Source organism: Leuresthes tenuis, unplaced genomic scaffold (genome assembly GCF_036924035.1).
Source record: "Leuresthes tenuis unplaced genomic scaffold, fLeuTen1.0.hap1 SCAF_1, whole genome shotgun sequence".
NCBI lineage: Eukaryota > Metazoa > Chordata > Actinopteri > Atheriniformes > Atherinopsidae > Leuresthes > Leuresthes tenuis.
In genome coordinates, this window is record NW_027325355.1 from 42,704,387 (window position 1) to 42,720,017 (window position 15,631).

General features: G+C 47.5%; 7 pseudogenes; all 7 read left to right on the forward strand.

Annotated features, from left to right (window-relative positions):
* The first annotated feature begins 112 nt into the window (after positions 1-112).
* LOC140297362 (5S ribosomal RNA) lies at positions 113-231 on the forward strand (annotated as a pseudogene).
* A 269-nt stretch (positions 232-500) lies between these two features.
* LOC140294980 (5S ribosomal RNA) lies at positions 501-619 on the forward strand (annotated as a pseudogene).
* Positions 620-888: 269 nt separating this feature from the next.
* LOC140316717 (5S ribosomal RNA) lies at positions 889-1,007 on the forward strand (annotated as a pseudogene).
* Positions 1,008-1,276: 269 nt separating this feature from the next.
* LOC140296906 (5S ribosomal RNA) lies at positions 1,277-1,395 on the forward strand (annotated as a pseudogene).
* A 269-nt stretch (positions 1,396-1,664) lies between these two features.
* LOC140294842 (5S ribosomal RNA) lies at positions 1,665-1,783 on the forward strand (annotated as a pseudogene).
* A 269-nt stretch (positions 1,784-2,052) lies between these two features.
* On the forward strand, positions 2,053-2,171 carry LOC140295121 (5S ribosomal RNA; annotated as a pseudogene).
* Positions 2,172-2,440: 269 nt separating this feature from the next.
* Positions 2,441-2,559, forward strand: LOC140299360 (5S ribosomal RNA; annotated as a pseudogene).
* Positions 2,560-15,631: the final 13,072 nt, after the last annotated feature.

Sequence of the window (15,631 nt, forward strand, 5' to 3'; positions counted from 1 at the left end):
GGGAAGAAGATGTGCCCACTACACATCAGCCTTTCTCTGCAATTATCTGGTTACATAGAGGAACCGTATGATTCCTGTACCTATATAATGCACATTAGTCAGAGACATTGTTGCTTACGGCCACACCACCCTGAACATGCTCGACCTCGTCTGATCTCGGAAGCCAAGCAGTGTTGGGCCTGGTTAGTACTTGGGTGGGAGACCTTTTGGGAATACCAGGTGCTGTAAGGTTTTTCTCTTCTCTCTACCACCTGCATGTGTTTTGTTGCAACGTCTGATCACCCTGTGACACATGAGGTATTTGGTCATCTTCAGCTGCGGCTGCTTTGTTGGCAAACACGAAGTGATCTGAGAGTCTCAGTTTCAGCTGAAGAGAATGATCACGTCAGGGAACAAGATGTGCCCACTACACATCAGCCTTTCTCTGCAATTATCTGGTTGCATAGAGGAACCGTATGATTCCAGTACCTATATAATGCACATTTTTCAGAGATATTGTTGCTTACGGCCACACCACCCTGAACATGCCCGCCCTCGTCTGATCTCGGAAGCCAAGCACAGTTGGGCCTGGTTTGTACTTGGATGGAAGACCTTTTGGGAATACCAGGTGCTTTAAGCTTTTTCTCTTCTCTCAACCACCTGCATGTCTTTTGTTGCAATGTCTGATCACCCTGTGACACATGAGGAAGTTGGTCATCTTCAGCTGCTGCTGCTTTGTTGGCAGACACGAAGTGATCTGAGAGTCTCATTTTCAGCTGGAGAGAATTATCACGTCAGGGAAAAAGATATGCCCGCTACATATCAGCCTTTCTCTGCAATTATCTGGTTACATAGAGGAACCATATGATTTGATTGCCTATATAATGCGCATTTGTCACAGAGATTGTTGCTTACGGCCAAACCACCCTGAATATGTCCAACCTCGTCTGATCTCGGAAGCCAAGGAGGGTTGGGCCTGGTTAGTACTTTGATGGGAGACCGCTTGGGAATACCAGGTGCTGTAAGCTTTTTTTCTTCTCTCTACCACCTGCATGTCTTTTGTTGCAACGTCTGATCACCCTGTGACACATGAGGAAGGTGGTCATCTTCAGCTGCTGCTGCTTTGTTGGCAGACACGAAGTGATCTGAGAGTCTCAGTTTCAGCTGAAGAGAATGATCACATCAGAGAAGATGATATGCCCGCTACACATCAGCCTTTCTCGGCAATTATCTGGTTGCATAGAGGAACCATATGATTCCAGTACCTATATAATGCACATTTGTCAGAGACATTGTTGCTTACGGCCACACAACCCTGAACATGCCCGACCTCGTCTGATCTCGGAAGCCAAGCACAGTTGGGCCTGGTTTGGACTTGGATGGAAGACCTCTTGGGAATACGAGGTGCTGTAAGCTTTTTCTCTTCTCTCTACCACCTGCATGTCTTTTGTTGCAACGTCTGATCACCCTGTGACACATGAGGAAGTTGGTCATCTTCAGCTTCTGCTGCTTTGTTGGCAGACACAAAGTGATCTGAGAGTCTCAGTTTCAGCTCGAGAGAATAATCACGTCAGGGAAGAAGATGTGCCCACTACTTATCAGCTTTTCTTGGCAATTATCTGGTTACATAGAGGAACTGTATGATTCCAATATCTTTATAATGCACATTTGTCACAGTTATGGTTGCTTACCGCCACACCACCCTGAATATGCCTGACCACGTCTGATCTCGGAAGCCAAGCAGGTTTGGGCCTGGTTAGTACTTGGATGATAGACTCTCTGGGAATACCAGGTGCTGTAAGCTTTTTCTCTTCTCTCTACCACCTGCATGTCTTTTGTTGCAACGTCTGATCACCCTGTGACACATGAGGAAGTTGGTCATCTTCAGCTGCTGCTGCTTTGTTGGCAGACACAAAGTGATCTGAGAGTCTCAGTTTCAGCTGCAGAGAATAATCACGTCAGGGAAGAAGATGTGCCCACTACACATCAGCCTTTCTCGGAAATGATCTGGTTGCATAGAGGAACCGTATGATTCCAGTACCTATATAATGCACATTAGTCAGAGACATTGTTGCTTACGGCCACACCACCCTGAACATGCTCGACCTCGTCTGATCTCGGAAGCCAAGGAGGTTTGGGCCTGGTTAGTACTTGGATGGAAGACCTCTTGGGAATGCCAGGTATGGTAAGCTTTTTCTCTTCTCTCTACCACCTGCATGTCTTTTGTTGCAACGTCTGATCACCCTGTGACACATGAGGAAGTTGGTCATCTTCAGCAGCTGCTGCTTTGTTGATAGACACGAGGTGATCTGAGAGTCTCAGTTTCAGTTGCAGAGAATGACCACATCAGAGAAGATGATATGCCCGCTACACATCAGCCTTTCTCGGCAATTATCTGGTTGCATAGAGGAACCGTATGATTCCAGTACCTATATAATGCACATTTGTCAGAGACATTGTTGCTTACGGCCACACCACCCTGAACATGCCTGACCTCGTCTGATCTCGGAAGCCAAGCAGTGTTGGGCCTGGTTAGTACTTGGATGGGAGATCTCTTGGGAATACCAGGTGCTGTAAGCTTCTTCTCTTCTCTCGACCACCTGCATGTCTTTTGTTGCAACGTCTGATCATCCTGTGACACATGAGGAAGTTGGTCATCTTCAGCAGCTGCTGCTTCTTTGTTGGCAGACACGAAGTGATCTGAGAGTCTCAGTTTCAGCTGCAGAGAATAATCACATCAGGGAGGAAGATGTGCCCACTACAAGTCAGCCTTTCTCGGCAATTATCTGGTTACATAGAGGAAGTGTATGATTCCAGTACTTAGCAGCCACCACCCCAAGGCCCCTAAGGGACCCCGCCCCACACCGCAAGACAGCCCCACCTGCAAGCCCCCAAAACTGCCCTCCAAGCCCGACACACAGTCCCCCCCAGCAATCACCAACCCAGTCCCCACGACCCGAGAGACCACCAGACGCCCGAAGCCACACAGCCCCCCCCCAGCACACACCCAACCGCCCAGAGCGACGGGACAGCAACCCACCACCACCACTATGTGATAAAGCTAATCAGCGGGGACCAGAGAGAATGAAATTCAGCCAATTGATGTTTGAAAGAGGCAGACATTGTTTCCATGCTAATGTAATCTAAAAGAACATTTCTAAACTGGTTAATACACAGATTGTTCTTCGCTTTCCAGTTCATGAGAATAGTTTTCTTTGCGATACATAACACTGTGATGACCATGTGTGCTGAGTTCATTTCCATGTTGATGTTGTCTAAGTCACCCAGTATGCACAGTGTGGGGCATGCAGGAATGCTACACTTTAGCCATGTTGATAGGTCCGTACAGACTTCAAACCAGACCTTCTGGACAGGCGCACAAAACCACAAAGCGTGTGCATAATCATCAGGTGTGTTATCTGTGCAATGTGAGTAGATGTTTGAGCGTGTTAGACCCATCCTTAACATCCTTTGTCCTGTATAGTGTGTTCTATGAAGAATTTTGTATTGTATGAGCTGTAAATTAGGATTTCGAGTCATTCTGAAGGTGTTCAAACATATTTGTGGCCAGAAGCTATGACTAGAACTGATGGATAAATCTGCCTCCCATTTTTAGGATGGTAAAGACATTGTGTCATCTATCTTAGACAATAATTTATGTATTTTTGATAGTAGTTTTGGGATGCAGATGCTTAGAAATTCTGCTACTCTAATCGGGAGTTGTAAGCCAATAGGTTACAGTATATATCAAAATGGTTTAAACCTAGCCCAATAGATGAACCATGGATGAATATAGAACAAGCATTGTGTGATAATCTGGAAATCTCTGACCTGCCACTTATTAGTCAAAACGTAAAAAAATCACAAATGTTTTAAAAGCATTAACATCAGCACCTCTCTGACAGCCTGGTGGGAATTTCTAAAAATAACAAAGTCTTCACTTGTCCCGTGTAAGCTTACACCCATCTGGAACAATCCTGACATCCTGCAAAACAAAAAAATGCTAAACTTTACTCTGTGGAAGATCAAAGGAATCAAACATCTGGAACATATAATCCAAAATGGAAATTTTATTTCATTTGATGAGCTCATATCACAACATGAGATAGGCAGCAATAAATTCCTAGAATATCAACAACTTAAGTCTATAATAAGAAAGAAATATATCCTCCACCAACCAGACTTACAACTCCCGATTAGGGTAGCAGAATTTCTAAGCATCTGCACCCCAAAACTACTATCAAAAATATATAAAGTATTGTGAGGGAGAAAGTGGGCAACCCGGTCTTGTACCTCTCTGCAGACTGAAGCTTGGAGAAGTTTGATCATTTGTCCTGACACTTGCATTTGGGGAGCTATATAATATCCTTATCCAGTTGATGAAGTGTGACCCAAACCCGAACTGGTAGAACTGGGAGCACGGCCCTCTGGGCAGCCTACATACCCAAAGAGCCCCGCCCACCAGATGCCACTCAGTGCAACCACCTAGTGTGTATGTGTGTGTTTGATAAGTAGTGATGTCTAAGGTGTAATTAAAAAAGGGGTGGGGAACTGCAGAGTGCAGCCAAGGGGACCGCCTACGTGGCCCCATCCACTACACCCCACAGAACACACACGCCCCCAAAACCCTTCATGTGTGAGTGTGTGCTGTGTACAGGAGCCAAAAGGGAGAGGGGTATGGGGATATACACCGGGAGAGCTAGTCTCCCCCAGAGAGGGCAGCCAGGGACTGGCTGCAATAGGCACCCGCTACCTCGGACCCAACACATCAGGACATCAAGAGGGCCTGATGTCCACCAGGCTCGGGGCTTGCAGCGACCATATTCCGGGAGCTACTGTACCCCCAGAAAGTACCCACCCCGTCCAACCCCACTCAACCAACCCCATCCCACCCCGGAGGACCTCTACAAAAAAACAAACAAACAACAACAAACAAACCACCCGGTCACACCAGACGCAGCAGCCCGGGCCTGAGACCCACCATCACCCAGGCCCCCCCCTCAACAGGGGAAAAGCACCCCCCCCCACCGCACGCCCCAACACCCTAAAGAAAACAACCACCTGCGGATACCCTGGAGGTCCCAGAGCAACAAGCCTGGCACCAGGACCTGCACCAACCCACCCATACTGTGGCATGTCCAGGGCAACCCAGCCCCCCCGGGCGCAAGGCAGCGCCCAGCCACCAGGGCCCAGGCCCAGCACCACCACCCATGCCAGAGCGGCCCAGCCACCCGGTACAGAGCCAGCAGCCACCACCCCAAGGCCCCTAAGGGACCCCGCCCCACACAGCAAGACAGCCCCACCCGCAAGCCCCCAAAACTGCCCTCCAAGCCCGACATACAGTCCCCCCCAGCAATGACCAACCCGGTCCCCACGACCCGTGAGACCACCAGACGCCCAAAGCCACACAGCCCCCCCCCAGCACACACCCAACCGCCCAGAGCGACGGGACAGCAACCCACCACCACCACTATGTGATAAAGCTAATCAGCGGGGACCAGAGAGAATGAAATTCAGCCAATTGATGTTTTGAGGAGGCAGACATTGTTTCCATGCTAATATAATCTAAAACAACATTTCTAAACTGCTTAATACACAGACTGTTTTTCGCTTTCCAGTTCATGAGAATAGTTTTCTTTGCGATACATAACACTGCGAGGACCATGCAAACAAGCAGAGAAAAAACAAACACACAAACAAACAAAAACAAGCACAAGTAGTGGCAATCGCATACAACACAACTGTGCATATAGATGACCTGAGGCGACATGGTAATACATCAACTGCTACTGGACTAATGAATGTGTATTGTGTGTGTGTGTGTGTGTGAGAACATGCAACACCCATGGCACAGGACCTACATGATAACCGTTCTTACTTATGAGTGTATAAGTGTACACGGCCACAATCCACAGCCCCCCCAAGCAATCAGAAACAGGCAGAGAGGCCCACAAGACCCAGGCCACCAGCAGCCCCCACGGAGCACAGAACCCAGGATGCCCACCGCAGGGACAACCACGCATCCACCCAGAAGACAGCAGTGGAAGCCCCCGGACAGAGCCCCCATAAGCATAGGGCAGAGGCGCCCGGGAGCCAGGGGCAACAGCCCACCGACCCCACCAGGCCCCAGCCGCCCAGACATGGGCCGTGCACCGGACCCGGCCCCAGGAGCCCGAGCGCCCCAAAACCCCCCGGCAGAGGCCCCACCCAATACCCGGGAGGGCCAAGCGCCCCAGACAGCCACGCAGTGGGTCAGCGCCTGCCCCAGTGCCCCTGGCCAAGAGCCCTGGCAGTCAGGACGTGCCCACAGGTGGGTGAAGTCGCGAGGAGTGGGGAGAGGCAACGCCGCCCCCCCATTGGGAGAAGCACAGGCAGGCCAGGCGACAGCAAGTCCCAGACCCAGGCCCAATCATCACCACACACACTTTCACGTCCCATACATCCACACGTCATCCCTCCCTTGACTCCGCTGGGGTCTAGCACAGTGGGCACACCATGGGGCCAGCAGCCCCCCAGCCACCACAGACCCTGAACCAGCAGAATAATTAATTCCTCCTGGCCACTCCTTCCCGAGCAGCAACCAGGAAGCAGGGGTGTGAGAAGACCCCTCCCCTCACCCTTCTGGCTCTTCAATATTTTCTAATAGTGAGCGATTAAAATTGAGGGGCAGCCAACCTTGTAGAACTGGGAGGGCGGCCCTCTGGGCAGCCTACATACCCAAAGAGCCCCGTCCACCAGATGCCACTCAGTGCAACCACCCCCCAAGACGTAATGTGTGTGTGTGTGTGTGTTTGATAAGTAGTGATGTCTAAGGTGTAATTAAAACAGGGGCGGGGAACTGCAGAGTGCAGCCAAGGGGACCACCTACGTGGCCCCATCCACTACACCCCACAGAACACACACGCCCCCCAAAACCCTTCATGTGTGAGTGTGTGCTGTGTACAGGAGCCAAAAGGGAGAGGGTATGGGGATATACACCGGGAGAGCTACTCTCCCCCGGAGAGGGCAGCCAGGGACTGGCAGCAATAGGCACCCCCGCTACCTGGGACCCAGCACAGGGCAGGAGGGCCTGATGTCCACCAGGCTCGGGGCCTGCAGCGACCATATTCCGGGAGCTACTGTACCCCCAGAAGGTACCCACCCCGCCCCACCCCACTCAACCCAACCCCACCCCGGAGGACCTCTACAAACAAACACACAAACAACAACAAACAAACCACCCGGTCACACCAGACGCAGCAGCCCGGGCCTGAGACCCACCATCACCCTGGCCCCCCCCCATCAGGGGAAAAGCAACCCCCCCACCGCACGCCCCAACACCCTAAAGAAAACAACCACCTGCGGACACCCTGGAGGTCCCAGAGCAACAAGCCTGGCACCAGGACCTGCACTAACCCACCCATACTGTGGCATGTCCAGGGCAACCCAGCCCCCCCGGGCGCAAGGCAGCGCCCAGCCACCAGGGCCCAGGCCCAGCACCACCACCCACGCCAGAGCGGCCCAGCCACCCGGTATAGAGCCAGCAGCCACCACCCCAAGGCCCCTAAGGGACCCCGCCCCACACAGCAAGACAGCCCCACCCGCAAGCCCCCAAAACTGCCCTCCAAGCCCGACACACAGTCCCCCCCAGCAATGACCAACCCGGTCCCCACGACCCGAGAGACCACCAGACGCCCGAAGCCACACAGTTAATCAGCGGGGACCAGAGAGAATGAAATTCAGCCAATTGATGTTTTAAGGAGGCAGACATTGTTTCCATGCTAATATAATCTAAAAGAACATTTCTAAACAGGTTAATACACAGATTATTCTTCACTTTCCAGTTCATGAGAATAGTTTTCTTTGCGATACATAACACTGTGAGGACCATGTGTGCTGAGTTAATTTCCATGTTGATGTTGTCTAAGTCACCCAGCATGCAGGAATGCTACACTTTAGCCACGTTGATAGGTCCGTACACACTTCAAACCAGAACTTCTGGACAGGCGCACAAAACCACAAAGCGTGTGCATAATCATCAGGTGTGTTATCTGTGCAATGTGAGCAGATGTTAGAGTGTGTTAGACCCATCCTGAACATCCTTTGTCCTGTATAGTGTGTTCTATGAAGAATTTTGTATTGTATGAGCTGTAAATTAGGATTTCGAGTCATTCTAAAGGTGTTCAAACATATTTGTGGCCAGAAGCTGTGTGGTTCATCTATTGGGCTAGGTTTAAACCATTTTGATATATACTGTAACCTATTGGCTAAGGAATAGCGCTGAAAATGAGGTAAATCTAATCAACCACTTTCCTTGGTTTTCTGTAGCGTTTTTAAACTAATACGTGGTGGTTTGTTTTTCCACAGAAATTTGGAGATGCATTAATCTAGTGACTTAAACCAAGTAGCAGATGGTTTTATGGGGATCATTGAGAACAAATAGTTAACTTTTGGTAGTATCATCATTTTAATGGTTGTAACTCTCCCCATAAGTGATATAGGTAAGGACTTCCAACGAGAGAGATCGTCCTCTACTGTCTTTAATAATTGCACATAATTTAGCTTTGTTAGCTCTGAGAGCCTGGAGGAAATGTTTATGCCTAAATATCTAATATTTCCTGACTGTAAAGTGATCGCAGGTATATTCTGGACCCTACAGTTAATGGGCAGAACTGTGGTCTTAGACCAATTGATAGAGTAGTCAGAAAGTGCTGAGAATTTATTTATGAGTGTGATCGTGTGAGTGAGAGATGTCTGTGAGTTGTGGAGGAAAAGTAATACATCATCAGCATAAAGACTTATTTTATGCTCAATATTTTGGGGTTGGATGCCTTTAATATTTCTATCTTGTCTGATAGCAGCTGCAAAAGGTTCGATGAAAATAGCAAAAAGTGATGGAGAAAGTGGGCAACCCTGTCTTGTACCTCTCTGCAGACTGAAGCTTGGAGAAGTTTGATCATTTGTCCTGACACTTGCATTTGGGGAGCTATATAATATCCTTATCCAGTTGATGAAGTGTGACCCAAACCCGAATTTTTTTAATGCTGCGAATAAAAATTTCCAGTTCACTCGATCAAATGCTTTTTCTGCATCTAGAGAGACTATTGTGGTTTCCAGGTTGTCGATGGTAGAATAGTCTATGAGATTAATTAGCCTGCGAGTGTTAGTGGATGATCGTCTACCCTTTATGAAACCTGTCTGGTCAGGATGTATTATAAGTGGAGTTATTTTTTCTATTCTTTTGGCGAGGACTTTACAAATTATTTTGAGGCCTGCATTTATTAGAGATATTGGGCGGTAGCTGGATGGAAGTATGGGGTCTTTTCCTGGTTTCTGTAGCAGGATAATGTTAGCAGAGTTCATGTGTGGGGATAATCTGCCATTCTGCTTAACTTGTAATACCATTTTGTGAAATGCAGTGCCAAAACAGTCCACAATTCTTTGTAGAACTCTGCTGGAAAACCATCTGGTGGCCACCCGGGGCTTTGTTACTAGGCATATGTTGAAGGGCTTCATGGAGTTCTCCTATTGAGAGAGGTGAATCCAGAGCCATTGCCTGTTCGGTTTGTAATTTTGGAAGGTTGATATTACTAAGAAACTGATCTATGTTACTGTCTGATGGATCATTTTGTGATGAATATAAGGTTTTATAGAAGTCCCTAAAAGCATTGTTGATTTCATGGGTGACATTTCTTTTTCAGTCTTTAACAGAAGTGATTGTTGTTTTCTCTTTATTTCTCTTTAGAAAATGGATTTTGGTGTCTGAAATATCCCTCATCAAGGAACTGCTAACTATGAATTCCTTCACTTAAACCAAGTTAAAACTGCTTTGTCCTTCATATTTATCCACGTCTACGCTGGTTTCAATGATAAACTTCTTTATATTACCTTATATGAGAAAGAACCACACTTGTTCTTCTAGAATCCGAAATTCGCTTTCTTTCAAGGAGATAGTGAAGATTTCAGATATTGCCATAAAATGAATTGCTTCACTCAAACCAAGTTAAAACTGCTTTGTCCTTCATATTTGTCAATGTTTAAGATGGTTTCAAACATAAATTTCTTTTTATAATCTTGTATGAGAAAAAAAACACATGTTTGAGCAATACACTCCTTATGAGGAGTAATGCACGTTTCAGGATTTTGCTGTAAAATGAAATCCTTCACTTCAACCAAGTTAAAACTGCTTTGTCCTTCTTATTTATCCATGTCTAAGCTGGTTTCGAGTATAAACTTCTTTATATTACCTTATATGAGAAAGAACCACACTTGTTCTTCTAGAATCCGAAATTCGCTTTCTTTCAAGGAGATAGTGAAGATTTCAGATATTGCCATAAAATGAATTGCTTCACTCAAACCAAGTTAAAACTGCTTTGTCCTTCATATTTGTCAATGTTTAAGATGGTTTCAAACATAAATTTCTTTTTATAATCTTGTATGAGAAAAAAACAAAACATGTTTGAGCAATACACTCCTTATGAGGAGTAATGCACGTTTCAGGATTTTGCTGTAAAATGAAATCCTTCACTTCAACCAAGTTAAAACTGCTTTGTCCTTCTTATTTATCCATGTCTAAGCTGGTTTCAAGTATAAACTTCTTTATATTACCTTATATGAAAAAGAACCACACGTTCTTCTGGAATCCGAAATTCGCTTTCTTTTAAGGAGATAGTCAAGATTTCAGATATTGCCATAAAATGAATTGCTTCATTCAAACCAAGTTAAAACTGCTTTGTCCTTCATATTTGTCCATGTTTAAGCTGGTTTCAAACATAAACTTCTTTTTATAACCTTGTATGAGAAAGAGCATCCCTTACGGTTGAGCAATACACTCCTTATGAGGAGTTATGCACGATTCAGGATTTTGCTGTAAAATGAATTCCTTCACTTCAACCAAGTTAAAACTGCTTTGTCCTTCTTATTTATCCATGTCTAAGCTGGTTTCAAGTATAAACTTCTTTATATTACCTTATATGAGAAAGAACCACACGTTCTTCTGGAATCCGAAATTCGCTTTCTTTTAAGTAGATAGTCAAGATTTCAGATATTGCCATAAAATGAATTGCTTCACTCAAACCAAGTTAAAACTGCTTTGTCCTTCATATTTGTCCATGTTTAAGCTGGTTTCAAACATAAACTTCTTTGTATAACCTTGTATGAGAAAGAACCACACTTATGGTTGAGCAATACGCTCTTTATGAGGATTTAGCTGTAAAATGAATTCCTTCACTTTTTTCCCTTGTTCTGTTCAGCATTATGGCAGCAGAATTGTGAATACCTTTTATGCCAAACTGATTTGCTTTGCCAAGGGAAGTTTTATAAATGTAAAGCTCCCCTTGATGCCCATTTATTTATTTCTTGTTATATATAACATGTAATGGAACTGAACCGGACCGGGGGAAAAGGAAAGAAGAGGAAACAGAACAAAAAAAGAAACAAAAACCAGACAACCAGCTGCTACACCTGTAAAAAAACAAAACAGACAATAATCCATGGTCTCTGTTGCGAATCCAGCCTTTGCGCCACCAGGAGCACCTGAAAGCAGACAAGCAGAGAACAAACAACAACAAGCACAAGTAGTGGCAATCGCATACAACACAACTGTGGATATAGATGACCTGAGGCGACATGGTAATACATCAACTGCTACTGGACTAATGAATGTGTGTTGTGTGTGTGTGTGGGGGGGGAACATGCAACACCCATGGCACAGGACCTACATGATAACCGTGCTTAGTTATGAGTGCCACAATCCACAGCCCCCCCCAAGCAATCAGAAGCAGGCAGAGAGGCCCACAAGACCCAGGCCACCAGCAGCCCCCACGGAGCACAGAACCCAGGATGCCCACCGCAGGGACAACCACGCATCCACCCAGTAGACAGCAGTGGAAGCCCCCGGACAGAGCCCCCATAAGCATAGGGCAGAGGCCCCCCGGGAGCCAGGGACAACAGCCCACCGACCCCACCAGGCCACGGACCCGGGCCCCAGGAACCCAAAACGCCCCAAAACCCCCCGGCAGAGGCCCCACCCAATACCCGGGAGGGCCAAGCACCACAGACAGCCACGCAGTGGGTCAAGCGCCTGCCCCAGCTTCCCTGGCCAAGTTACTGGGAGTCACGACGTGCCCACAGGTGGGTGAAGTTGCGAGCAGTGGGGAGAGGCAACGCCGCCCCCCTATTGGGAGAAGCACAGGCAGGCTAGGCGATGGCAAGTCCCAGACCCAGGCCCAATCATCACCACACACACTTTGACGTCCCATACATCCACACATCCACACGTCCTCCCTCCCTTGACTCCGCTGGGGTGTAGCGCAGCGGGCACACAGCGTGCTGTGTACAGGAGCCAAAAGGGAGAGGGGTATGGGGATATACACCGGGGGACTGGCTGCAATATGCACCCCCACTACCTGGGACCCAACACAGGGCAGGAGGGCCTGATGTCCACCAGGCTCGGGGCCTGCAGCGACTGTATCCCCAGAAGGTACGCACCCAACCCCACCCCACTCAACCCAACCCCACCCCACTCCGGAGGACCTCTACAAACAAACAAACAAACAACAACAAACAAACCACCCGGTCACACCAGACGCAGCAGCCCGGGCCTGAGATCCACCATCACCCAGGCCACCCCCCCAACAGGGGAAAAGCACAACGCCCACCGCACGCCCCAACACCCTAAAGAAAACAACCACCTGCGGACACCCTGGAGGTCCCAGAGCAACAAGCCTGGCACCAGGACCTGCACCAACCCACCCATACTCCATGAAGCCCTTCAACATATGCCTAGTAACAAAGCCCCGGGTGGCCACCAGATGGTTTTCCAGCAGAGTTCTACAAAGAATTTTGGACTGTTTTGGCACCTGCATTTCACAAAATGGTATTACAAGTTAAGCAGAATGGCAGATTATCCCCACACATGAACTCTGCTAACATTATCCTGCTACAGAAACTAGGAAAAGACCCCATACTTCCATCCAGCTACCGCCCAATAACTCTAATAAATGCAGACCTCAAAATAATTTGTAAAGCCCTCGCCAAAAGAATAGAAAAAATAACTGCACTTATAATACATCCTGACTAGACAGGTTTCATAAAGGGTAGACACTCATCCACTAACACTCACAGGCTAATTAATCTCATAGACGATTCTACCATCGACAACCTGGAAACCACAATAGTCTCTCTAGATGCAGAAAAAGCATTTGATCGAGTGAACTGGAAATTTTTATTCGCAGCATTAAAAAAATTCGGGTTTGGGTCACACTTCATCAACTGGATAAGGATATTATATAGCTCCTCAAATGCAAGTGTCGGGACAAATGATCAAACTTCTCCAAGCTTCAGTCTGCAGAGAGGTACAAGACAGGGTTGCCCACTTTCTCCATCACTTTTTGCTATTTTCATCGAACCTTTAGCAGCTGCTAACAGACAAGATAGAAATATTAAAGGCATCCAACCCCAAAATAATTGAGCATAAAATAAGTCTTTATGCTGATGATGTATTACTTTTCCTCCACAACTCACAGACGTCTCTCACTCACACGATCACACTCATAAATAAATTCTCAGCACTTTCTGACTACTCTATCAATTGGTCTAAGACCACAGTTCTGCCCATTAACTGTAGGGTCCAGAATATACATGCGATCACTTTACAGTCAGGAAATATTAGATATTTAGGCATAAACATTTCCTCCAGGCTCTCAGAGCTAACAAAGCTAAATTATGTGCAATTATTAAAGACAGTAGAGGACGATCTCTCTTGTTGGAAGTTCTTAGCTATATCACTTATGGGGAGAGTTACAACCATTAAAATGATGATACTACCAAAAGTTAACTATTTGTTCTCAATGATCCCCATAAAACCACCTGCTACTTGGTTTAAGTCACTAGATTCATGCATCTCCAAATTTCTGTGGAAAAACAAACCACCACGTATTAGTTTAAAAACGCTACAGAAAACCAAGGAAAGTGGTGGATTAGATTTACCTCATTTTCAGCGCTATTCCTTAGCCAATAGGTTACAGTATATATCAAAATGGTTTAAACCTAGCCCAATAGATGAACCATGGATAAATATAGAACAAGCATTGTGTGATAATCTGGAAATCTCTGACCTGCCACTTATTAGTCAAAACGTAAAAAAATCACAAATGTTTTAAAAGCATTAACATCAGCACCTCTCTGACAGCCTGGTGGGAATTTCTAAAAATAACAAAGTCTTCACTTGTCCCGTGTAAGCTTACACCCATCTGGAACAATCCTGACATCCTGCAAAACAAAAAAATGCTAAACTTTACTCTGTGGAAGATCAAAGGAATCAAACATCTGGAACATATAATCCAAAATGGAAATTTTATTTCATTTGATGAGCTCATATCACAACATGAGATAGGCAGCAATAAATTCCTAGAATATCAACAACTTAAGTCTATAATAAGAAAGAAATATATCCTCCACCAACCAGACTTACAACTCCCGATTAGGGTAGCAGAATTTCTAAGCATCTGCACCCCAAAACTACTATCAAAAATATATAAAGTATTGTGAGGGAGAAAGTGGGCAACCCGGTCTTGTACCTCTCTGCAGACTGAAGCTTGGAGAAGTTTGATCATTTGTCCTGACACTTGCATTTGGGGAGCTATATAATATCCTTATCCAGTTGATGAAGTGTGACCCAAACCCGAACTGGTAGAACTGGGAGCACGGCCCTCTGGGCAGCCTACATACCCAAAGAGCCCCGCCCACCAGATGCAACTCAGTGCAACCACCCCGCAAGACCTAATGTGTATGTGTGTGTTTGATAAGTAGTGATGTCTAAGGTGTAATTAAAACAGGGGTGGGGAACTGCAGAGTGCAGCCAAGGGGACCGCCTACGTGGCCCCATCCACTACACCCCACAGAACACACACGCCCCCAAAACCCTTCATGTGTGAGTGTGTGCTGTGTACAGGAGCCAAAAGGGAGAGGGGTATGGGGATATACACTGGGACAGCTAGTCTCCCCCAGAGAGGGCAGCCAGGGACTGGCTGCAATAGGCACCCGCTACCTCGGACCCAACACATCAGGACATCAAGAGGGCCTGATGTCCACCAGGCTCGGGGCTTGCAGCGACCATATTCCGGGAGCTACTGTACCCCCAGAAAGTACCCACCCCGTCCAACCCCACTCAACCCAACACCATCCCACCCCGGAGGACCTCTACAAAAAAACAAACAAACAACAACAAACAAACCACCCGGTCACACCAGACGCAGCAGCCCGGGCCTGAGACCCACCATCACCCAGGCCCCCCCCTCAACAGGGGAAAAGCACCCCCCCCCACCGCACGCCCCAACACCCTAAAGAAAACAACCACCTGCGGATACCCTGGAGGTCCCAGAGCAACAAGCCTGGCACCAGGACCTGCACCAACCCACCCATACTGTGGCATGTCCAGGGCAACCCAGCCCCCCCGGGCGCAAGGCAGCGCCCAGCCACCAGGGCCCAGGCCCAGCACCACCACCCACGCCAGAGCGGCCCAGCCACCCGGTACAGAGCCAGCAGCCACCACCCCAAGGCCCCTAAGGGACCCCGCCCCACACAGCAAGACAGCCCCACCCGCAAGCCCCCAAAACTGCCCTCCAAGCCCGACACACAGTCCCCCCCAGCAATGACCAACCCGGTCCCCACG